The following is a 26,265-nucleotide window of genomic DNA, read 5'->3' as shown; positions in this document are numbered from 1 at the left end:
TCCATTAACTTTGCAGCTGGTTACTCTGCCGTTATAACCTCTGTGCACAGACCTGCTGGTTAAAATGTGGGTGACTTCTTTTCTAGCACAGGCTACAAAGGAGGAAAGGACCACTTAAGACATATTTTCCCCAACTCTCTCCCTGTAATGGCTCCATTTTCTTGGCCCTAGCTCATCCATTACAATAAGTACACAATGGTTTGTCAAAAGATCAATAGTAATTCTTCGTCTTTGAAAGCCTTATTTATCCACTGGTCAACAAGATGGCTCAAATGTAGAAGTTGGTTTTACAGTCGTCTATGAAGTTCAGATAAAGATTACTCATACAAACATGCTTAACTTGTGTCTGGAAATAATTCCAATGACACCTCTGCCAAAGAGGCTTCCATCTTCTATCAGCATTTCCCAAACTTTTAATGTCCAAGCATGGTTTATCTCCAAATGAAAAACAACAACATGTGCACACATCTCTTGCGTCTCCCAAACTACATTCAGGCTGAAAAGCTGAGTTGAAAAATCACATCTAAGAACATTTGACACAATGTGTGTGTTTCTATACAGTATGTGCAACCATGAATGTTGTTGTTATTGTTGCTATTGTGTGCTTCAAGCCATGATATATCCCTTGAGTCCATGACTCAAGGGATAACCTACTGGTGACAATGGCACACTACACTATTATAGTACTATTATTTCACTTTAATTGCAATGGCTGCCTCCAGTTTCCTGTGGAATTCTGGGTAGTTTAGTGAGATCTCTGGGTGAGAATTTTAAATGTCCCTCCCAAAACTGCAAATCCTATGGTTCTAAGGGAGGCAGCCATAGCGGTTAAACTGGAACGATAGTTATAACAGTTTAGCATGATATTGTCCTGGGTGACCATGGACAAGTCATGCTCTTTCGGCCTCAGAGGAAGGCAAAGGCAACCCTCCTTAGAACGAATCTTGCCAATAAAACCCTGCGATAGGGTCTTATTTGGGTAGCCATAGATCATAAATGACTTGAAAGCACACAACAACTCCTACAATTGTACCATGAAGCAATGTTCTTGCAGGGTATTTTGGGGAAAACATGGTGGCCATGGGTTGGGAGAAACATGGATGAGCTTTGTCTGTACTCCGTGAAAATGCAATCTTTTGCTGCCTGTGAATGAAAAGAGCATTTTAGCTCATTTCTTTCATGGAAACTAGTGCTCTGTTCGATTTGTGAATCACTCCTTACGAATGCAACATAATTTCCCCGTTCTGTCCTCGGTGCAATCTCCCCCTCCCAAACACATGAGACACCCCTCTTTTTTGTTAACAGGCAAATATGAAATCAATGTCATTTACGTGAATGGATCTTTCGGCAATCTAAAAGGTTATGATGAGGGTACTTGAGGCAGAATGTAACCAATACAGCTGCATTTCTTTTTTTAAAAAAAAATGTGATGAGCAGAATGATGAAGAGAGGGAAAAATGAGATGCAGAGAGTTTGAAAGCCGAAAATGAGCAATCTCTTTCAATACTAAAGGGCCTGTCTTATTTTTCATGTTTACTCTGATCGCCTGTTTCTGTGTTCATAATTTCCTACTCGATCATCAATCATTGTCAATTTTGAAAAAGTACCATACTTAGGGGTCATTTATCCAGGCCCAGTGGAGTCTAAAATTATGCAGCTCCAGTCAAATATACATGAATAAAGACTGTCATTTCTGATTAATGGCATGTGACTAGAGAGTGTCTTCCCATTCATGCTTCACAAAAAGACTATTTTGTAAGGACTGTTCTGTCTTATTTTGACTTATTCTTCCTTCAACAACTTAAACCAGATATTGGTGTTCCGGGGACTTCTTTATTGTTTTATAGTAGTTAGTGATCATAGGAAGGTTCCTTATAAAGCATGAGGCAGTTGGTCCAACTAGCTCAGCATTGTCCACACCAACGTTGGGGGAGCAATGAGTCTCCAGATGTTGCTGAACTACAGGCTGAATGTGACTGACTGGAGTCAATCTGGAAGGTCACTTGTTGGCCAACTCTTGCCTACATTGACTGGCAATAGCCCCCCCAATGTTTTAGAGAGGCTCCTTTTCTATGTCTACCTGGAGATTCCAGGGAGCGAGTGTTGGACCTTTTGCATGAAGATCAAATGTTCTCTCCCTGAGGTACATCTCCTCTAAAACAGATCATTGTGCTGTTGCATATGCATTTTGAGAGATAGCTGAAAATGCCTTTATAGAAGATGGTCTCTCAAGGCTGAAGTCTTGCAGTTGTCATGTAGTGAAACCATGTTATGTCAATGGTGCGTGCAATATCAGTGAGGGGATAGGTTTTAGTAAAAGTATTAGAAACCATAATAAGGATAACAAATAGCAAATCCCAGGATTCCATAGGATGGAGCCATGTCAGATCAAGCAATGTCAAACTGCAGCAGTTTTGCAGTGTGGCAGCAGACTAAATCGAAACTATCGAAACTTTGGACATATCATCTGTTGGGTATGCTTTGACTGAGAATTCCTGCATGGCAGGGGGTTGGACTGAATGGCCCTTGTGGTCTCTTCCAACCCTATGATTCTATGATTCTATGAAATGATGTGACTCAGTGGGATTGATGGTAATACCTGGTAAAGTGGAAGGGGGTAGGAAAAGAGGGAGATCACACTACCAATGAGTTGATTCAATCAAGGAAGCCTGGAACTGAGTTTGCAAGAACTGAGCAGAGAAGAATAATTGGGACTCTTGGAGATCTCTCATTCATAGGGTCACCTTAAGTTGAAATTGGCTTGATAGCAAATAACAAGAAGAAGAACCTGGATCATGACCATTTCCTTCCCATGGCTTGGAATAAGCCATCAAACCCCTTTATCCTATCTCATGCTGACGTTCCTAGTGAGAACTAACTTTATCCCTCGTAAGTTATTCCCCAGACTATTAATGCTTACAATATTTGAGTCTTTTCCCCACACCTAATATAAAGAAGCAAAATGATTTCAGAAATGGAAACAGGAGAGCTTCAGATTCACAGATGTCTTAACCTTTACTCTGGCTCTGGTTACATTGGTTCATACAAGATGAGCTGTGTTATGAAGTAAATAGATTGGCTTTAAGGAAAAGGTCAAGACATGTGTTCAGCTAAAATCTAATTTCACTCTATTGCCCTGTGACCTATTGCTCTTCTCTATAGAAGGGAGGAGAATGGTCAGAAGATTGCATTAATTATCCCAGTGATATAAAGCTTGTGCATCCCTTGAGAGTGCGCATGAAAATGAGAGGAGATGTATTCAAGGAAAACTGCTTTGGCTTAAGGGAAATGGTTGCCATATGCTTAAACTCAGCTCTGCTTTCTGAATATTGGTGGTGAGAATTCCCTTTCATTTCATAGTGGATCAGAGTTTATCAGAATTTGAATGTGTAAAAAGAAAACAGACAGATTTCATACCTCTTCCTTTGTCCTTCTCCCTTCAGGATGAATAGCAGTGGGGTGAAATTTAATTATAAAAATAAAATTAAGATTTATTTATTGATTGAAACTTACATTTTTGTTTGGGCATTTGACTAGTTACTGAAGAAAGGGCATTTGTGATAGATGCTGCATTTTTTTATTGGTTTAAAAAAATCTGTACCTTTCAAAACTGTATCTTTTTGTAATCTTCCCTGAATCCTGGTTCTGGAGAAAGGTGGGCAATACATTAAAAATGTAAGTAAGTAAATAAATAAGTATGTTTTGCTCACCTCTTATAGAGTACTGTGTTAAATTTACATTTTGAATGACACCTTGAACAACAGATCATGACAAGTGCATCCCAGTTGTGTGCTTTCCTATCACCTGGCATGTTCACCACTGATCTATAATCCTTAATGCAAGATGAATTGCATCCTGATAAGGAAGCTTAATCATTTATATTTTTACTAATTTTGTTTTTAAAAGAGACCTCATTACCATGAAAGATTTCGGCTATGATTGCTGTGTCAGCAACTGACATAGGAATCAATGATGGCCATGCATCATCTTAAATAAAAGAATAATTAAGAAGGGCTTAGTCATCTTTTAACAGATGTGTATGGCGACATTAAATCAAGATGTCACACATGCCAAAAGAATGTTTTCTGTCCAGAGCTTGGGAGTAACACATTACAAATAACATGTTACATGTTATTAACTTGGAACTAACTCTTTATAAAGATATAAATAGTTATTTGCAATTAACTCCTTTTTTGCAATAACTGAGGCATACGTAATTAACATTATGATAGCCGCATAATAAGGGATAACATCACTCTTTTATGATGGAACTGTAATGGTTTTTAGTTATTTTTATGATTAGTGGATATTGTGGTTTGTGCAACTTGTACAGCTCAGTAACATGTAACATCCAGATCCCCCCTTTAAATATATAAAAAGGAAACTTTGTATTTAGGATCAAGTAGTAGTTATATATACACACACAGAAAGCATACTTAATTCCTTTTTCATATGGTGTGGCTTAGGAACTGTAACACTCTGTATTCAAAAACTAGTGTTATATAGTGGTGAGTTAGTACAGTTGATCAGGCACACAAGGCTGCTTGGAGGATAAAATTATCTGTAGGAATCTGTATTCAGGACAAGAGGCTACTGTCAGAACAGAATACGAAGAAACCTCCCTGGAAGAAGCCAAGATGACCAAACTGAGGCTGTCGTACTTTGGACACATCATGAGAAGGAAGGACTCATTAGAAAAGACAATGATGCTAGGAAAGGTGGAGGGAAGTAGGAAGAGAGGAAGGCCACATGCCAGATGGATGGAGTCTATTAAGGAGGTCACTATGGGTTTTATGGGGATGCAGGAATTAAGCAGAGCAGTGGAGGACAGAAAGTCTTGGAGATATCTCATCCATAGGGTCGCCATGAGTCGAGATCAACTCAAAGGCAGTTAACAACAACAACAATGCCCATGATGTCCTTGCTGTCTAAGGAATTCATATACTTGGCCCTCCTTGTCTATTTATTCGGCATCCACAGATTCCACCATCCAGATCTTGAAAATATTTTTTTAATCCAAAAAAGGAAACCTCGATTTTGCATTTTATATAAGGGATATCATTTTACTACACCATTGTATATAGTGTGATATGAGCATACACAGATTTTGGTATCCATGGGTGGTCCTGGAACTAAACCCCAGGGGATACCTAGAATGTGTGCCCAGAACCACCATGTCTAGCACTACATGCTACGCTATGTGCTGATGACCAGGCAGCCAAAACTACTTCCTTTTGGGGTGAGTCATGAAATTTGCCAAAAACAACAAAACTCAAAATTCACAAAAGAGCAATACCTTTTATTGGCCAACAAAAATGCACAATAGTTTAAAGGACTTATCAAGGTGCTGAACTCTACCCCTAAAGTGGACCTCTCATTTAAAGTTCAGATGAAGGCATGCAGTAGATTCCTTGACAAGGATTGCCTCTAGCAATAGCAAGTACATTTTTATACCACTTATCAGTGCACGTAAGCATTCCCTAAGTGGTTTACAAAGTGTAAGCTAATTGCCCCCAACAATCTGGGTACTCATTTTAGCAACCTTGAAAGGATGCAAGCCTGAGTCGAGCTTGAGCCCTTCGCTGGTATTGAACTCTACTCTTTGTCCCCTGTTCAGAAAAGAAAGGAATGGGCAGTCTGTAATATTGGCCTGTGATTAACAGGGACTATGAAATGTCCAAGTTTTCTGGCTCTGAATATTTAGTCACCTGGCTTTTTGACTTTGCTTTCTGCATGGCAAGTATCAGCAATGACCCCAGAAACAAACAGTAGCTGACCTATGGCTCTCACAGTCAACCCTTGTTAGATAGCATACTAAATATTGCCATCTAGTATGAAAGTGTGTCATAATATGAAAATAAATCTTGTGATTTCTTGGAATTGTTTAGCTGAGAGGGAAATTATAGGCTGGAGAACCTATAGTTTCTAAAGAGTAGTTGTCCCCATTTTCTGTCAGGTAATTTCCCCCCCTGAAATGTTATGTGTCAAAATGCCAGTCCCAATCTACTTGGCCAATATAAATGAATTCATTTGTTCATACATCTCCCCTGAGCCTTTTACACAGAAGGTAATGATAATTACTACTTCACTATCATTTTATATATTTAAATTTCACCCAAAGCCAACCACAGGTTGATGTTATATGCACAACTGAAGGGATGGAGATGAATAGGGGATCTTTAATGCATAGCTGGGAGAAACAATGATTGGATTGAAGTCAAATATCAAAGAAAATATATGGCTGGTACTGCCCTGAAAACTGCCATTTGGATAGAAATGGTGGTGATTTAATGGATCACAGGAACATATTCAGGGTAGCCATGTTGGCCATGAAACAAAATGGAACAAAGTGGACAAAATACTGCTACTTTTATTGGCCAACCAAAATGTACACAATACAGCATGCAAGCTTGGTTTGCTTGGTTAGAAAGCTTTCTTTTTTTATTTTTCAACATCATGGAAGTCATTCGTAAGGCTTTGAAATTTTGTATGGTGTATTTTGTGTAGTTTGGTTGGCCAATAAAGGTTGTGCCATTTGGTGGATGTTGGAGTTTGTTATATTAATGGATCACAGCTGATGTTCCAATGGTTGATATTTACCAGAGCGTCAAAGCTATTTATTGGGCCTTGTGTTTAGGAAACAGACCCTCATTTTGGCCTTATTTCATGCCCTGTTGGTGGGATTGCCATGAACCATCGGTCAGCTACTGGGTGAGTAGAATGATGGCTGATATAAACCTTTTTTCTGATCCATGATAGTGTTGCTTAGGGTGGGTCTACACTGTCCCCAGATTATTCTGGATCCAAAGTTATCCTGATCCCCCTCCACTATCTGTGCATTCTGCAGCACTGCTGGAAGGCTGTGCCACCCGGCACTACCAAAGCTATTCCCTTTCAGGAAGAACAGGAGGCACCCAGTATTGATCACATTGCTGGGTGCCTTATTGTAACACCAGGGGAGTGACTTGTATTGGTGGTGGCAACAGTGGTGCACAGTGGGAAGCTATATACACAGCTGCCCAATCTTGCTGCAGAGCTTTCCCAATTTTCTAGGAAGATTGGGAGCAAATGGTGAGTTCAATGTGGGCAGTCCACACTGAAATCAACCCTTTGGCCTTGCATCATCTGGACAGGGCAACACGAGAGTGGGAGAATCCCACAGCAAATGGCCCATCTAGACATGCCTCTATATTCTTATGAAGAAGTTACAGTGCCACTAAGGCTCTCAAGGGCAGAGGCTGCCTCATCGGAGCTCTTGCCTTCCAAAGTCAGGAGAAGGCTTACCAGCCCCCTGACAAGAATGTTGTTGATGCATAACTCTTGCACTGGGAGAAGACTGGATCGTCAAGGTCACTTTCAACTCCAAACGTCTATGACTGGTATGAAGAAACAGTTTGTCTATGCAAATGGGTAGGCTTAACTGTTTTCCTTTCAGATTTTTCTCTGTTTCTCAGTGTACTTTTATGGGGGGAAATAGGAATTCCAATCTCTCTTGTCTTTTATGAGTGTGGAATGCTGGTGGGTGAGGAGAGGAGGGGGGAAAAGGCAATAACATTTCTGGGTTTTATGCTGCCCAGGTGCCTCTCCATTTACTAGTGTGCCAGCGAGGTTCTGCTTAAAAAATAATAACACAACATTTCAGAGCTCATAAGATCTAGCCCTCTGTTGCTGCAAAATTAATTGCAATTACAAAGACTGATGGGTTTGCTACTTGTTATTCTTGCTTCTACTTTTTTTTTGTTTTTTGGAAATTCTGAAATGAATGTTTTTCCCTCCACTGTAACTGATCATTTTAATTTCCCCAGCTTTGTCTGTAATAAAAATTGATGTTAAAGGATGCCTAAGGCAGTGTAATGAGAAAATGAAATTAGTTTTTCAGTTGGCTGATCAAAAGCATTTTATGCGTGATAATAAACAGTTTATTTTATTCTTTTTTGCTTATGACATAATAAATGACAAAATGTTTTCTTGAAATACATACTGTCCATTTTTGCTGAAGAAATAAACTAGTGATGGGGTGTATTTTTAGGGTGGAATATCTTTCTATGAAAATTGGGCTTTGGAAGCCCCAAAATGTTTCTTATCCCTGTCTCAGTACTGTACTGTAATTTTATAATTTTTGCCTTTTATACAGTTGGCCATCTCTTTTTGTGGGGGATCCATTCTGGGCACCCACTGCCTTGCAAAAATGGAGGCACATGCATATTCAAGCCCCATAGGCTTGAATGGCATGCGCCCCTGGGCACACCATTGAAAATAGCGGAGTTTGTTCCTCCATGGATAATCAAGGGCACGGATCTCAGATCTGCGAGTTAGGAGGGGCGACTGTAATTTTCTTCTGGTTGATAATATGCTGCCAGCCAATCAGCAACTCCATAGTTAATGTGATGATATGATGGTTTCATGTAGCCTATCAAATTTGAATATATAGGATTTAAAGGTAAAGGTATTCCCTGTTGACAAGGTTGTCAAGTTGTATCCAAACATCATCTCCGTGCTCATCTCCGTTACTAAGTCAAAGAGCCAGCATTGTCAGAGACTACTCTGTGATCATGTGGCCAGCATGATTACACAGAATGCTGTTCACCTTCCCACTAAAGTTGTACCTATTTATCCACTTGCATTTGCATGTTTTTGAACTGCTAGTTTGGCAGAAGCTAGGACTAGTGATGGGAGTTCACCCCATTATGCGCCACCTGGGTCTCGAACTACCAACCTGCCGATCTTGCAATCAACAGAGTCAGCATCTCAACCACTTGAGCCACTGTGTCCCTATAAAGGATTTACTGAGAGCCAAAAAAATCCACTATTCTCATTGGCTGCATTCTTGATATGGCTTGGAGACAATAGAAAAAAAATTATGGTGTCAGAGAAAGGGCAAATAATTAAGAATGTGCATGCCTGTACATAATGGACATCAAAAGTAGAGCTGGTATGAACATTGTTTCTGGAATTCTCTTCAGAAGTCTTACTAGGATGATGATCTTGAATAGTCACCTGCATCTGTGACTTCTTATGATATTTGATATTGTGGCAGCTGACATGAAATGGAAGTCCATGCTACATGCTATGTGGAGATGGGGGCACACCCCATTGACAGAGTCTGGAAAACACTAACGATTAAAACTGCAGAATCCCCATCTAGCTTGACTAATTTTTATAGTCTAAAAAGTAACTTTTCTGAACTGTTTTCAGTGATATAATTCATGATCTAGGCAATGACATCTCCAGTTTAATGATGGAGGTTGGAAATGGCGAGGAAGTCCTCTATCTGGGATCCAGGTTAGAATAGATAATGCTATGCAAGATGGATAGAAATAGTCTGACCTGTTATTAAACAGTGTCCAAAGGGTTGGTTCATTTTCATGCTGTATTATCAATATCATCTGAGGGCAGTTGAGGTAGCAGCCTTGCTGGTTAGTGTCTGAATGAGAGATTGTATCCAATTCAACAATCTTCACCCCTGGAGCTGTTTAGGACTGTAGCTCTTACAATCCCAAACCATTGGTTATGTTGGATGAAGCATGATGAAATTGGAGGTCAAAACATTTGGAGATCCAAACATTTCTCAACTCGAGCCTTATGTATTCCACTTTGAAATCCATAAACATACAGTTGGCCTTCCATATCCATGGACTCTTTATCCACAGATTCAACCATCCACAGTCTGAAAATATTCCGAACCAATATAAATTCCAAAAAGCCAACCTCGATTTTTTTTCTATTTTATATGAAGACACCATTTCACTACATCGTTGTATTTAATGGGGCTTCAGCATCCAAAGATTTTGGATTCTGCAGGGACTCCTAGAACCAAATCTCAGAGGATACCGAGGTCTGACTGTAAATGGAATTAATAGCTACAGTGGATGGAATCTTATTGTTAAATTCCAGCTACAGCAGAGCCTTTGAATCAATTGTTGAATGGTGAATCAACATATAGATAAATCCATTGACTCAATGGGTTTACTCTAGTGGAGAGCAACAATAGGAAGTGGGTCACTGTGGTATATGAACAAAAATGGTACTATAGTTTGACAGCTCAACAGTCATTCTCGTCAATAGAAAAATTCAAATGTTGCTCACTCTTGAGTTTTTGGGGCTTTTCAGAGTATTGTAAGTCTTTTGAATACTGGTATATAATAATTGTAATCATTTTACTTTGTTCTATTTGTCTGCAATAAAGATGTGCAAAATCAGTCCCTTTATTTTCAGAAGGCTCTTTCTTGCAAGGTACAAAAATATATAATAATATATAAAATATAAAATAAATAATAAAACAGATTGCAGAGACCCATCCTTTAGGAACTGAAGACATAAATCCTCCAAAAATATCAGGATGCCAATGATTTCTGGTGCACTTTGAATAGGATCGCCTTCTCTGACCCCTGGCTAGATTGTGCAAGAACTGAATGAATCCCTTTAGATGAAAAAAAAAAAAAAAAGGTTTTGATCCCATACACACTGATTTTATTTTGGAGAACCTCAGGAAATTTTCTTCATCCTAAAATATGTCCTAGGGGTTCCTGCCATTACCAAGACCTTTCCATTCCTATTTCCCAGGTCAGTTAAATTAACCCAGGATTTTCCAAACTGAAATATTTCTCTACTTGGCTGCTTGTTTCCATTATCCCACAACTAGCTAAAACGATCACTGCCAGTAAACACAGCTGTTGATTCCAAGACACAGATTCTACAGAGACCAAGTGAAGGAAAGAGAAATGCTTGCGCTTAAGCAAATGATCCTAATGCTTAACTAGCGTGGTATTGCTAAAGTACTTTAATAATAAAGAAGGCTCAGTGGATACTGGTGAAAATCAATTTCTGAAATATCGCCTGAGTCTAGATGTGGCATGCAATAAATGGGAAGGGGAGGAAGGAGGGAAACCCAGGACATTTCAAGAAAAAAGATGCAAGTAAAATCAAAACAAAAAGAAGATGAAACTCTTGATCCTAAAAGAGTTTGCCCCCCTTCTGGATGAACCCATCATTTATTTGGAAAGCAAACTGCAGAAAATAGTATAGAAAGCAAGTTCAGAATAATCATTTGTACCAATGAAACTATGTTCTCAACACAGAAAAGCTGAACCTGCCAAATTATCAAGGCTTTCTTACTTTTAATCATTAAGCAATGCTGTAGCTAAGGCTGGTTATATAATCCATCTTCTTCAATTTACTTCATTAAACAATAGACTAATTAGATCCCATCATTCTAAAAATATTCCCCAAGAGTGTCTAATTCTGCATGTAATGAATCCCATCTCTGTGATGGCTTGAAACTTCGTTAACTATATCATGACTTGAATTGGATTCAGGCTTCTACCTGTCTTACACCCATACTTTGGGCCAAAGCTTTTGCAATTCAATGTTTCTGTGTTTGTATGGCAAGCCAGATGGACTGTAGATGCAGATGCGGAATCTCTGCACCTCATTCACCCAGATGTAAGTGTCCTTCTTTGAGACCAGGCCAGAGGAACCCACACTGTTATCAAACCTACATGACACGGTCTACTGCCACAATGCAGAATTAATGCAGTTTGATACAGCTTTAACAGTCATGGCTCCATCTTATGGAATCCTGGGATTTGTAGTTTGTTGTGACACCAAAGCCCTCTGACAGAGAAGTCTAAATAACTCACAAAACTACAAATCCCAGAATTTCTTAGCATTGAGCCATTGTTGTTAAAGCAGGGCCAAATTGCATTAATGTTGCAGTGCAGATGCAACCACAGTGATGTACCGGGTTCACTAAGTCACTGAAAACATAGATGGATCTGGCAGAACGTAAAGCTCTCTCATCCACTTGCACATATGCAGAACCCACTTCTCCTGCAGCTCCTCACTTGAAAACTTCTAGAGGTGATCAGTCAGATTCTAACTATGCTCCCATAGCCAGATGCACAAAGATGATGCCTCCTCCAGAATTTCCAGAGTGTCGCTTTCTTAAAACCTGAACAGAAGATGGGGGCTAGTGATGCTGCTCCCATGTCAGTGGGGTAGTGAATTCATTCTGGATATTAATCTGAATTTTAAAGGAACTATCCAAGATACTGAACATATTTGGAAGACATGGTTCAGCACTTTGGATAGTTTCTTTAACATTCAGATTAAAATGCACAGCAAATTCATCATCCCTGTCATGTACTAGCTGGAGGAAGCCTCCTCAGATGAGGAAGAGGTAGACCCGTATAACAGGTCCCAGTTATAGCCAGAGGAGGTTGACAGCCCTACTTTGGAGCCAGAGGAGGCAAGCAGTCCTGCCCTATAAGTAGATCCCAGACCATCACATGTTGATTTTTAAAAGAGGGAGTAGGTGCCTGACCTACTTCATCCTTTGGAGCGTTGCAGAATAAAAGGAAAGCAACAAAAGTACAGGCAAGGACATGGCCTGCCTTGAAAGGAAAATGCTGGGATAGTGAGGCCATCTGTGCCTAAAATACCTGGATGTACATTAGCATAAACCAGGACTGTGTCTGTGGTGCAGAACAACAGCTCCACTATCTTTACCATTGTGACAGGCCTTACTGTCTATTTTCCAGAACCCCAGTTTGCTTTTTGGACACTGCCCTTTGGTTACTCTCTGACTGCCTTTTGTTCTCAGACCGCTGGACTGCTTTAACTACTCTGATCTTTTGGCTCTTCTGTGTATAATCTTGGGCTACCTTAGCATCTGGTTTGTTTGGTTCTTGAACTAAAGGCTTGAGCTCAGGGAGCTATGAAAGGTCCTGAACCTATATGGTGGACAAGGTTGAGCACTTTGGATAGTTTCTTTAACATGGGCACTTTCCATCCTCAAACAGAAGTAAGCTGAGGACAAAGGGGGACAGTGAGAGGAGAAGAGAGAGACTGGGACATTTTAAACAGTTTAAAAAGTGGGACAACAGATTAAAATCCATGTGGCTATGCTAGGAATATCTATACTGGTCCAATTTAACCAAGGAAAATTGGTTGAGAATCTAGTATGGGTTTGCAAACAGTCTTCATGAAGTCGATGGAAGGAACGTGAGATTTATTCATCCAATAAAATGAGTGCAGAAGAATGGGGGAAAAGATTAGCCAGCCCCAATGATAGCTGTCTGCATGAATTTGACTAGCTGCATATTCCCCAGTAACTGTCAGTCACCTTTAGTCTTAATAGGCCTTTATGTCATATAAATAGGCCTTTGTGTCAAATCTGGGCAGGAGGTTGGAGTCAAAGGTCCTCGTAAGATCATGACCTTTGCACTGTGGGGAAGGTAAACTGATTTAAAGTTACCAAAGGAAACAAGCAGCAAAAGAAGGGGGATGAGGACAATTTTAAAAGCATATGAAATGTCGATTAACATGTTGCAATCTTTTGGATAAGTACTGAATACAGCTAGGCTGGAGGGACAGAGGAAACAGCAGGAAAGGAAAATGAATCAGAGGGAAGAGAAAGAACTAAGGATGGGCAGGAATAAAGCTAATTGTTCACCCTTAGGAAAGTGTAGCTATTTTTTTAGAGATTACAATTAACGACAGAATTGTTTTAAAGATAGACCTTGTGCACTGGATATTTGAAATAACCATGGAATTTAAGTCATTCTGTTTAATTTGAGTTGACGGTGCTACAGTTGTTAATATTTGTCTTTCTTAGCTAAGTGACTAAAATCATTAAATTTTCAATCATCTAACTATTAAATATGCACGATATAAACCACAGTCAATTAAATGATAGCTAAGGTACTGTAGCTGACTTGATTAAATTGGTGTGTTATTAAGATTATATACACAACACCCAGAGAATAAGATTTGGTGCACGCCTTGTGAAATTTAACTAGGATTTCCACACCTACATCTCTTTGCCTTCCTTTACTTCACTCTTCCCCCAGCATCTGAATGTCTTACTGCTAGAAAACAACTATAAAGGCATTGTGCCAATTACAAAGAAAGGTCTTCCAAAATTAGTCACTAATCCCACATAAACAATTGCTGCTTTCAAGTCATTCCCAACTTATGGTGACCTTAGGGCAATCCTATCGCAGGATATTCTTGGTAAGATTTGTTCAGAGGGGGGTTTACCTTTGCCCCCCTCTGAGAAAGTGCGACTTGCCCAAAGTCACCCAGTGGGTTGCCATGGATGAATAATTTAATGTATATTTTTATCCTTTTAAAATTATTGGCTGGAATTTATCATGGTACTTATGTCTGCCTCAGTGGACTTGTGTGTGAGAGAAACAGAACTAAGTAGTTTCACCTAGGGGCTGTTGCCATGTTGCTACAAGGTATAGCCACCAATTGCACATTGGTAGCCACTGAAGTGACTGATGTGTCATGGCTCTGATGTGTAATGGTCACCAATGCCCATCAGGACACTCCTAATGCACATCCAGGCACTGGCTATGAAGTGCCACAGTGCAACAAACATGTCCAATATGGATCAGCTGTGCCTCATGTGCATTTGAAGTGTCCAATGAACACCAGAATTACCCAGTGTGCATCAGAAGTGTCTGATGTGCATCAGAGCTGCCCAATGTACCCCACACCACACATTACAAATGACCAGTATGCATCACAAGTGACCAATGCACATCAAAAGTGCCCATTGTGCATCAGAAGTGCTCAATGCTCATGAGGAGTGCCTGATGCAAACTGAACAATCTTGAAGGTGCCTGGATGTTCATCTTCACGATTAACTAAATAATAATAATTAAAAAAATGTTGAATTTCTGCAACATAGCTACAGATTTGTAAAGTTATAAAATATGGGCCATGACGTAGAATCTTGGCCATTGCTATTGATTGCTATTGAATATACAAAGATGTAAATATTTAATTCAATGTAACCAATGAAATATGATTTCTAGTTTTCTTTGTTGAAAATGCTATAAAAACTGGGTTCACTTTGCATCCGGGGTCCCAGTAATTTGGATGAATTTCCTACCGGGAACAGCTGCAGCTAAAAATAAAAAAAAAGTTTCCTTTCCAATTGAGCTCCTGGTCTCCCTGCTGATTTCTGGTTAAAATTCTGGTTTTAAAATAATCTATAATCAATAATCTATAACACTAGTTGTAGAGTAATGGGGGACATTCACAACTGTTCTTGGGATGATGAGGGTGGACTTCACCTCCATACAGTCAGCCTGGAAGGTCTGGAAGAAGTAACAGTCCCCCAGACCAGTCAGATGGCCTGAGCAAAGTCCATCGCAGCCTCAACCTCTATGAGCAATGTTCTGTGCACAGCTCTGGACCAGAAATGGTCCTTTCCCTCTCCTTGTGTTTCACCGTATCTGCAAGTTCATCATGCGTGGCTGGCTTTTGTTTCTGCTCCGTCAGCCCTTCCAGAAGAGACAAAGAAAAATTTCCATTAAGTCGGCACTTGCTGATCTAATTTCTCCATTCTTTGATTGCTCTTCCTCATGTCAATTTCAAGCAGTTTTGTGGATAAAAGTAAATGCCCTGAAAGGAAGCTGTTTTATAGCAAAACACACTGCCACAAGCTGTTACCTCCTCCTTCTTTTTCTGGAAAAGGAACCACATTCAGGAAAGTTTTTAAAAAATGCACATCCCTCCCCCCATTTACTCGGCGCTTGTTATGTTCATTTTATCACCACAGATGCCAACATATTGGAAATCATCTTTTGCAAAAGCAACAACAATGAGCAACAAGACCTCAGACTTACCTGGGGCTGATCTGCAGCTGTGGCAGCAGGTGGGCCCAATAGAGCTGCTGTTTTCTCCTCCAGCATGGCGTCATTTCTGGGAGAAACTGGGCCCAAGCAAAGTGGGACAAAAATGGGAGCTCATTCATACGGCACCATAATAGCAACATGATTCCTCTTCAGCTGACATGGCTACATCCAATGCACCCCAGAGTTTGTAGTTTGGTGAGGCACTAGTGCTCTCTAGATGAATATTTCCCTAAACTGCAAATACCAGGATTGCATTGAATAATGCCAGGGCAGTTGAAACATAGCAATATAATTTTGTAGTGTGTATAGGGCCTGGAAGTGTACTCTTGGGATTCTGGTTCTAACTGAGCCAAACAGAAATTGACAGATAAGAACATTCTTGGGGCAAAACTGAGAAGGAAAAAAAATGATAGTTCTGGGTTTGAATCTCTCGTCCCTTTCAATCCAAGACCAAATTGCTCTCTACTACATCCATAGCCATAGTCCCATATAAAACTCTCCTCGAATATGAAGCATAACAAATTAAACATAACTAATTAAAACATCTGGGTGTATAAATAACCCGAGGTTACTTAAACATTGTTTTATCTTAAATTAATATATACATTCAGGTAATGTTTGCAATTATAATTTGTCTTCACAAAGAAACTGCCTTAATAGCCACAGTAATATAATCCTACGTGCAGAAATGTAATAATAGATTTGTTTAGCACCAACATCATAAACAAATGCTGCAGTCTATTTATTCTAAGTTATGATACAGATTCCTTACTCATATATCCAACAGCCTTTAAACCATTTCAGATGAACTACATTAATGTAATCTAATTCTGATGCTGAACATAACATTTCAGTTTGAATTATCCTGAATCCATGATCCATTTTATTATTCACAAAGCACTTCACACATTTATGATAATGGCAAACTTCGCTCTGTTGTTTAAATCCCATTTCAGTGGGGATTTTTTTTTTTACTATTATTATTATTTTACCTTTAAAAAAAGAAAAAAGAGAAGCATTTCTGGTAGTAAAATACAAATAAAGAATAGTCAGTGCTTGCTAAGCCCTTTGACAAAGCAAACAAATCGGGCTTTTTTTATGACATTAGCAAATAACAAAGGAAAGATTTGACATTTACAGTTGATGAAATTTTATGTTATAACAGAGATGAAGTGAAATAGAAGGAAATTCACCCGTGGTAAAACCTGGCCATGAAATTCAGGAGGTCCTCCTGGAAAGAAAGAATTAAAAACACAAAAACCTCAACACCAATCCTTACTTTCATAGATTTATGTTATTTTACTTGTGCCTTCATTTTCCTTAAGGGGGTGGGGAGCGAAAATTTTCATTAAGGTAAAAACTCTACAAATATTTTCTTAGTTGAGCAAATAAAGGAAGCTATCTTAAGTCAGATCAGTGACGGAGGACATCCTTTGCAAGCAAAAGGGCCAAGTTTTGATCAATTCCCAGCATCCCCAATATGCACCCAGGTACCAAGGCTGAGAAGAACTGTGAGACCTTAGAGCATGCATGGGTCACATATAGTATGGCATCTGGTTAGTGCATACTCTAGGGTAGTTCCATCTAGCTATGCCAGCCTTCATAAAGTCATGCAAGTGGTTGCCTGGGTTTTCAGAAGTTGCTTAAGTTCAGATCCCACATCTAGCCCAGTACAGAAGGGCGTGTTTTAAACAACTGCCCAGTATTAGAATGGAGGGCTTCAGATGCAAGAAATAACCCCCATACCATCTGAACTAAGAACAAAAACAGCAAAATGTAGCCCTCTGACTAATATCTTCATTTTTTTTATCCTGTATGGTTCTTAACAGCTTGCCTGATGAAGAAGCTAGTGGAACTCCGAAAGTTTGCAACATATATATTGTGCATTTTGGTTGGCCCAATAAAGATATCACTGTTTGGTGTATTATTTGATATTACTGGGCATGTTCATAGAGGTATACCCTGGGTTTGGTGCTAAAAGGGCTGAATATTGTCTGGACTGTTCATGTCAGACTTGGGGATTGGGCCTTGCATTGTCCAAACTCCCCGCTGAGAGGACAAGGGGAAGCCAGTTTATTTGGTCCAAGCAGATAGAACCTTTGATGAACAGCTTTCTGGACTAAACAGAAACTTCATAGTTTGGGACATAATTTCTGCTAAATTCAGACATCTCTCCCACCAGTATTTTCTGTGTAGGAATATTATTGTATACACAGAGCAGGATGCAGAAAATGGATTGTGCAGAAAATGGACTGAATCCACTTGCACAGTTACATATTCGTAGTTGTTTGGTATTCATGCTCCCTACATATTCACTAGTTTAGGGGATATGTAGAGACAATTATAGCATTTACCAAGTAACAGCAACTGCAATGTGGGGAAGGGGGGGCTCATGCCCCTGTTGACCAGGAAGCAGAGGACTGCCATTTCCACTTCTCCTTTTGTGGGCAATCTCCACCACAAGGAAGAATGGTGACAGGGACCCTGACTGTCTCAACAGAGATCGCTTATGGGAGGTGGTGAGAATGTCACTCAACTGCTTCCTGAGTAATGGCGAATGGATCCCTATAGAACAAAGAAGCTGATGCCCAGTAATGGGGATTGCTTACGCAGTCATAAGGCTCCAAGTGGATGCTGGCCCAGCCATGTTGCTTTCTCTCCAAATTTTGTGCAGAATAAGTCACTTACAACAGCATTTTCAATGCACAGTATGCATGGCATGCTGTGTAAAAAAATTGTGTTTCTAGCACAGATAATTCATTTTTCTGCGTAAAGATACTATGTGCAAAGTTTTGCGCAGAATAAGATTTGAATTGCAAATAGCCTTCCAAAATAGTTCAGAGGGACGAAAATGGCTAAAAATCACTTATCACTTACTATAACGATGACATAATGTTACTAGGGATGAATTACATCCCTGGTAACCACTGAGGAAAGTGCAAGCTCAGGACCTTGTTTCCATGATGTGATACCTACACAGTAGTCAAGTGTGTGAGATGGAGGACTCAGTTGCACTGAAACCCTTCTAGTGGGTTCCCCTGAGCAACTGGTTACATAGTGGGTGAATGCAATACTGGACTAGATGGGCCTTCACTCTGATCTCACATGGCTTATCTTACATCCTTATGAGGAAGGGAAACAGAAAAGACAGAAACAGATAGAAAGACCAAAGCACAGCTCAGTACAGCTCCATCATCACAGATGCAGTTTGATAGCACCTGACGGTGATAGTTATGGAAACCAAATACAATCTAACCAAATTGCCTGGTGCCTCTGCCACTAGAGAAATCTCCTCCTTTTCTTCCCCAGCTACCTTCCCTTTTGAGTATCGCTATTAAGGCAGAACCGAAAGAACTGTGTTTCATTTCAGAGCTTTCATTTTGAGAAAAAAGGCTGTTTAATATTTATATAAAGCTCATGTGTAGTTTATGCACCTGTCAACATGCTAAATTATATGATAGTGATTGCAAAATGAGCTATTTATCAGAGGGAACTTGGTGGAAGTGGGAGGGGGGTCTGTAGAGAGGGAGAGACAGGCGAGACATGGCATTTCAAAGCCACAGATTCAGGGCCAGATCCAAAGTGATGTAAATGGAGGGAAAATGATTAGAAATAAAAGAAATGCCCATTTAAAAATCCCTGTAGTTTTGGCCTTGGAAGTTACCTTCTAAAGCTTATGTACTGAGTTATTTTATTTACATTAAAATATATTCTGCCTTTCCTTAACAACTGAGATGTTGTTCCTTTTGCAGGTGATGTATTGGGTCAAGTTGGTCTTCCCCTAGCTATGATGTACAACCTGGGAATTGGAGACCTTTAGTTCTTTGGCTGATGGCAATTCCAAGTAGGAGCTCTGCCAATAGGAGTTGTGTGGTCTTTTTGATACAGAAGATTGAAGGAAGGCCAATGAAGCTGTTCCGTTTCTGGTCAAAATATATGGCCAAGTTACTCTTTCCATTGTCCCTATGCTCTTCCTAGGATATAGGTTGCACAACTTCTCAAAGGCCTTGGGTTGAACGGTTTGGATTTTTATCCTCTAGAAGAACAGAAAACTAATTTTCTCTACTGTGTATGTGATAGCCATTCAAAAACTGGAAGATAATAGTGATTCTAGCATGGAAACATGAGAGCAACTCTCAGGAAACATCATGGCCAGTGACCAGGTTGACTGAGCAATTCTAGGAACTGTCATCCACAAAGTAATGTTTGGAGATATTATCTTTTAATGTGGGTTTCTTCTTTCATGTCCAGCTAATAGAAAGTTTATCGTCACCACCTTTTCCTTCCCCTTCTCTTCTTTTCCACATGCATTTCTCAGACTTTTATCCTGGTCTTCCTCCATGTCGCTCAGGGAAAGCCTGGCCTAAAATTATTCTCACAAGTATGCAAGTGGAAATAAAGCTGAGAAATCGCAACCAACACAAGGTAAAGGTGCTGCGGTGTTTCCTTCTGTTTTCATTTTGAAGCAAAATGACTCAATCCATGCAATTTTTGACCAAATGTCAAAGTGGAATTCAGATTCCTTTTGATTTCTGCATTTATTTGAATTTCAAAGTGGAATTTTGGATACAAATATGTGCTGGAAATGTGTATTTCAAGAGAAAATGGTTATAAAAACCTGCATTGGGGAGAAAATGTGGTTAACTTTATTGCACATTTGTGTGCATTTTTCATGCTGAAAATAGAATCATAATCATAAAATATTAGCGTTGGAAGAGACCACAAGAGTCATCTAGTGCAACCCCCTACAGTAAAGGGAATACACAACTAAAGAACTCATGTAAGATGCCCACCTAATCTCTGTTTAAAGATCTGCAAAGAAGGAGACTCCACCTCTTTCAATTGCAGCCTATGAGGCTGGAGTTGTCTTAAGATGAACACTAGAGAATCTGACACAGGCTGCATCCACACTGCAGAAATAATCCAGTTCCACCCCTCTTTAACTGCCATGGCTAAATGCTGTGGAATTCTGGGCATTGTAGTTGGTTGTGACACCAGAGCTCTCTGACAGAGAAGTCTAAATATCTCATAAAACTACAAGTCCCAGAATTCCATAGCACTGAACCATAGAAGTTAAGTGGTATCAAACTGGATCATTTTTGCAGTGCAGATGCAGCCACAGATTGGAAATCAGGTGTTTCATTCATGGCTAGTTCATGTTACCTGATGGGGATGTGAACTGGCCGTTTCTCCTCTAACACCAACCTCTATTTACTCATCCCACCATGTGGACTTTAGTCTCCAGAAATAATAATAATAATAATAATAATAATAATAATAATAATAATAATAATTTATTTGTATCACGCCTCTCCAGTTTGAGGATTGAGGCAGGTAACAGCAAGAAAACTTATCGATAATATATCACCAACAAACTAAAAGCAGATATTATTCCAGGTAAAATAGAGGAACCCAAATAAATGCCTTTTCTTCAAGCATGTCAGATGCGTTTTTAACAGGCTCATGAATTTAAAAGCCATTTCCTAAGAGACTTTTATGCCAAAGATGTATTAAAATGTATTAGGTTAATTTACAGGTAGTTTTACACGGCGTGCTCATTCTAGTAACTGAAATGACATTGCCAATATTCTGCGAGCCGAAAGACACACATACATTTGTTTTGATTCTTCTCATTGGATAATGAATCACTACCTTCCAGTTAAACCCTCTGCTAAAAATGTAATGCAATGCATGTATAATTATGGTCTGATGTGAATGTGAATTACAACTCCTTGTGATACTTTCTCCCATGATTTGCTGGAATATAAATAACGATGATTTATTCTTGTTTCACCTACTGCTCTAGCAGTGATGGATCATAAGAGCAGATAATGATAATTACAAAATCAGAACAGAGTGGGTATATATATATATTTTATCCTCTTATGATTCTATTGTAACTCATCTACGGAGATGGCTCTCAACCAGAATTCATCTATTTTATTCTTTGTTTTATGAGAAGAAGTGATATTCGTTCCTCTTTTGATGCTGGTACTTTTCTAATAACTATTGAAAAGATTAGATTTTTATTTTAAGATGTAGAAATCTTTTCCTGCTGCTACAGATGCAATAAACCTTGAGGAAAGAACTGAAGTTAAATAAAAAATGTATGGCTCACTTCAAATCTATATACGAAAATGCCATCCTTTTTGCCTCCTTAGATGTCTTAACCCCAGTTTGGATGTAGATATTGTGGCTTAATAAGCTAAGACAGGGGCCAGGAATGTCAAGCCTTGGGTCTAAACACAGCCCTCCTCAAATTCCAAATAGGCCTTCTTAGATGCCACTTGTTTTATATTATCACTGTATTTTTAGGATGTCCAAATCCTAGGAAGTCCAAAAAAGCATCATTAGATAAGAACATTATGTCACCAGAGCTTAAGTCCCAGGATTCCACATTAAAGAACCACAGTAGTTAAAGTGGTATCAAAATGCTATAATTGGGTGGTGTGGCTACATCCCCAGTTAAAAGCTGTTTCTGTATTAAGCAAGGTCAGTTGTCAATGGTTTGCCTGAAACAAAAGACAGTTGGCCTCCAAATAAACACATATGTGAATGTGCCAAGGCCAGCTATGACTGCATCTGCACTGCAGAAATAAGCCAGTTTTGACACCACTTTAACTGCCCATGGCTCTATGCTTTGAAATCCCGGGAACTGTAGTTTAGGGAGACATTGAGCCTTCTCTACCAGAGAGAGCTCTGGTGCCACAACTACAGTTCCCAGAAATTCTGTAGCACTGAGCTCTGGAAGTTAAAGTGATGTCAACCTGGATTATTACTGCAGTGCGGATGAAGCCTCAGACTCACAGCAGTAAGTAAATGCTGATTGGTTTGTAACAACTAATCCAGTGTAACCACACCTATTTCTAGATAAACTCATAGAGCTTACCTAGTCCAACCTCATGCAATACAGGAATGAAAGCACTCCCAAAAGATGGCTATCCAACCTATGTTTAAATATGTCCTTCTTAATGCTTAGGGGAAAATCCCTTTTCTTGAAATGTGAATCCATTGGTTCATGTTCTAGACTCAGAAGAAAATAAGTCTATTTTATCTTCTGCATGACAACCCTTCAGGATTTAAATATGGCTATCATTTTACACCTCCATCTTCTGTTTCACAAGCTATGGATTTCAAAAGGTAGTCTTGGTCGTTCTTGAACATGTTTCATCTTGACAATATCCTTCTTGGACTGTGGTGGCCAGAACTGGACACCATATCTAGGTGAGGTCCATCCAAAGCATAGTAGACTAGTACTATTATTTCATTCAGTCTCAATTCGAAACTCCAATAATGCAGCCTAGAATTACATTGCCTTTTTTCGACTGCAGCATGTGACTATTGGTTCAGGCTTAGTCTATCTAGTCTGTAGATCCTTTTCACACGCACTCTAATCAAGCTAACTGTCACCCATCTTATATCTGTGCATTTCATTTTTCCCACCTAAGTGTTACACTTTATGTTAGACTGGAATCATTTTGCCCTAAAAGAAAAAGATAAATAAAATGAATGCCAGCTAGTATGAAAAACAAAGGCATTTTGGAGAGCGGATGCAAATGAGCATGATGTGAACAAGCTTGCATTAGGCCTGCCTGCAATGTAGGTCTTGTCCACATAGGCCAAATAAACATCCTTCCTGCTATTCCTATAGTGATCAGTCTGGATGATGCAGGGTCTACTCCCTGATCCTGGTCCTGGTCCAGCACTGAACCCAAGTTATACTCCCCCTTAAAACAGCTTTAAATAAATAACCTTTTGCTTCGTATCTTACGGGAAGATCCAGAACCCTTTCTTGTGGCACCAGGCAGATGTTTATAATGCATCCTACTGTGATGCCTGGCGCTGCTACCACTGGTATAAATTGCTGGCTCTGAGGTCAGAATGAATTTCCTAGGCATGTGATCAATGCAGGTGCCTCATCCTGACCTCAGAGTGATTGACACATGCCCTTGGTGGCACTGCCAGGTGGCACAGTGAAAACAATTGCCTAGCATTGCAGTGGAGTATCCAAAGTAATGGGGCATGCAATGGGGTTGGAGCATTTGTGAGTCCGGATACTCCAGGTTACTCCCGGAGTATTCTGGCCGACTGTAGTTTTCTTGGCGTTTTTTCTTTATTCCAAAAATAATTTGAGGTTGATAGGTTGGTATAATTTGCAAATGTCAAATTTACTGATTGCTGGAATGGTTGGAATGAGCCTGTGAATTAAATCAGATAAAAGTTTCCTTTAGTTTGTTTTCTTGCATTTTGTTTTGCGCTGTACGAGATCCCGGTTTAATGCACACATAAAATTGTTTATATTGCATTTTTTATTAAATAATTGAATAACTGCCAGATGAATAATTCCTGACTGCTTGAGATGTATTTTGGAACCAAATTTTAATGAACCTTAGAATCCAGGGGAAATAAATGAATAACAAGTGAGGGAAGGGGAGGGGAGGGAAGAGGAAGGGAAGAGAAGGGAAGGGAAGGGAGGGAAGAGAGGGCGTTGCTTCTAAAAACAAAAGGCTTGCTTCATATGCCTCTATACAGCGAGTAAAAGCTTATGTCTTGCAGTGGAATAAATAACTCCTTGAGCAATAATTTGTTTGCATGCTGTTAATTAGAAGCATAATTAATTTTCGTGAATTATAAATAATGGGACACAAAATGCCATTCCCAGTGGATCTAATGGCAATACTATTAAAGAGCCTTAAAGAGGCAAGAAGGATTTCAGCACAACTGATTTAAATGGATTGTGATGTCACTGTTGTTGTTGTGTGTGTTTCCCCCCGAAGTCTTGCATTAATGGAAATCATGAATTTGCTCCTGAAGTTAATAATTTATCGGCAAAAGTATGAGACTCTGTTAATTATTCTGTCTGTTCTTCTTGTTGTTGTTGCTGTTGTTGCCCTCCTTCTCCTCTTCCTCCTCCCTCCTTTCCACTTAACACATATGGAAGCAGAATCTCTATGTTTATTACTGCTTCAGATAAACAGTAGCATAAGTAGATTATTCCCAACAGAAAGATTTACCCCATGCCCTAATCTCAGAGCAATCATTCACTGATCTAAATGAGCAGTTACTTAAACTGCTAAGAAGGGATGGTAATTAGCCAAGGAAAACTAGGCAAGAGTATTTAATTTCCCCCAAAATATTTTTTTCCTGCTGCCTTCCAACATTTTGCATGCATCATTTTCAATCATAGTGTTTTCTCATCCTCCCTTTTCCCATTTGTACGATGCTAGAGGTCAGTGAATAACTGATCAGGGTTCAACCTGAACACCTTGGGATTTCATTCCAGGATTTCACATGGGATCAGCAGCATCTGCCCAAAGAGTATGTTATCTTAGATGATTTAGCTTTCCTGGCCTTTTCTAGGGAGGGATAACCTAACCACAATAGTTCATGCGCTGCTGGGAACATCCTATTAGACTACTTTATCACACTCTACCTGGGGCTGCCCTTGAAGATGACATGGAAGTTACTGTTTGTGCAAATTGCAGCTGTGAGATTGCTGCCCAGAGTATTAATGTATCAAAATATTTACATCCTACCCTAAATCTGAAGATGTCAGGCAGCTTACAATAAAATAAATTTGAAACAATAAATGATATAAATAATAATAATTTATGAAAACCAAAAAATATATTAAATAATAGATAGCATCTATAGATAGCATGTAAGAAGAATTGCACTGGCAATACATTTCAGTTTTGATTTAAGTTGCTGGTAAAAAAAAATCTTGCTAGGGATGTTTTAGGGTCACCATAACTAGGAAACAACTTGAAGGCAGACAACAATAGCAACAACAACAACAGCATTCAAACCATACTAGCCAGCCCTCCCCCAACATAGTCACTGGCCACAATAGATGAACGGTAGTCATGCATTTAGGGCTAGAATGAAAGTGGGCCAATGCTGAGCAAGGGAAAAGGTGTTCCTTGTTTCATCATCTTCTCCCGTCCCTTCCCAGCTCTCCAAATGTTTCTTTCACCATTCATATTTTGAAAGTTACTTGAGTTACTGAATAAAAAACCCTATATGGGATTGGGTTGTTGGTTTCATGGAAATGGCCAGGATGAAAATGAGTTCATGTATCAAGATTTTTGTGCTGTTTTGTAGCTTTCTTGAGTTCTGGATCCATACAACAGGTCTACACCAATCCAGTATGAACACTGTGTCACTCCTGCACCCCATTAAAACATAACGCTATTCTAACTTTCCATATGCCACACTGATGAGGCAGAATGCCAGGGAGCTCTGAGGCATCATGAGACGGGTAGGCAAACACCTCCATCATTATGACTAAAAGCGTTGAATGCTGTAGGAGGTGTACAGATTTGTTGCTAACCTTTTCTGAAGGATAGAGGTGGTTGAGTCATTCCCTTCAGTGCCTGAAAGATATATACATTCTTGCTGACTCATTTTTGCTTGAAAGGCAGCTGCTGATCCTTTACCTATCACATGCAGTCTTCTGCCACTTGCAATTTTCTTCATAAGACCTTTATAAGTCAATTTGAAGGCAAGTTTCTGGAGGGACACAGTCAGGATCATTCGTCCAATGCTTGATAGTTCCCTCCAGTTTATCTCTTGACTTCTTCATTTAGGCCCAGTACAAATGGGTGGGAATTGC

This window comes from Sceloporus occidentalis, unplaced genomic scaffold (genome assembly GCF_023333645.1).
Source record: "Sceloporus occidentalis isolate IW3139 unplaced genomic scaffold, rSceOcc1.0.p SCAF_10, whole genome shotgun sequence".
Lineage (NCBI taxonomy): Eukaryota > Metazoa > Chordata > Lepidosauria > Squamata > Phrynosomatidae > Sceloporus > Sceloporus occidentalis.
The sequence above is the reverse complement of the archived record's forward strand: the minus strand, read 5'-3'. Positions refer to the sequence as shown.